Raw genomic sequence first — 213 nt, 5'->3', positions numbered from 1 at the left:
CGCTCCCTCAGCGCCGAGCCCGCACCGCGCCGCGCGCCCGCCCCCCGCGCGCGCCCATTGGCCCGGGGGATGGCGCCGCGCGCCGCCATTGGCCGCGGCCGGCCCCGCCCCCCGGGGTGACGCGCCGATGGTTCTGGAAGCGTTTGGTTGGTCCGCGCGCTCGGCGCGCGCCCCCCCCCCCCCCCCCCCCCCCCCCCCCCCCCCCCCCCCCCC

Source organism: Empidonax traillii, unplaced genomic scaffold (assembly GCF_003031625.1).
Source record: "Empidonax traillii isolate 1590-97213 ecotype Southwest subspecies unplaced genomic scaffold, ASM303162v1 scaffold105:size1093405, whole genome shotgun sequence".
In the NCBI taxonomy this organism is placed as follows: Eukaryota; Metazoa; Chordata; class Aves; order Passeriformes; family Tyrannidae; genus Empidonax; species Empidonax traillii.
This window is presented reverse-complemented; position numbering follows the sequence as displayed.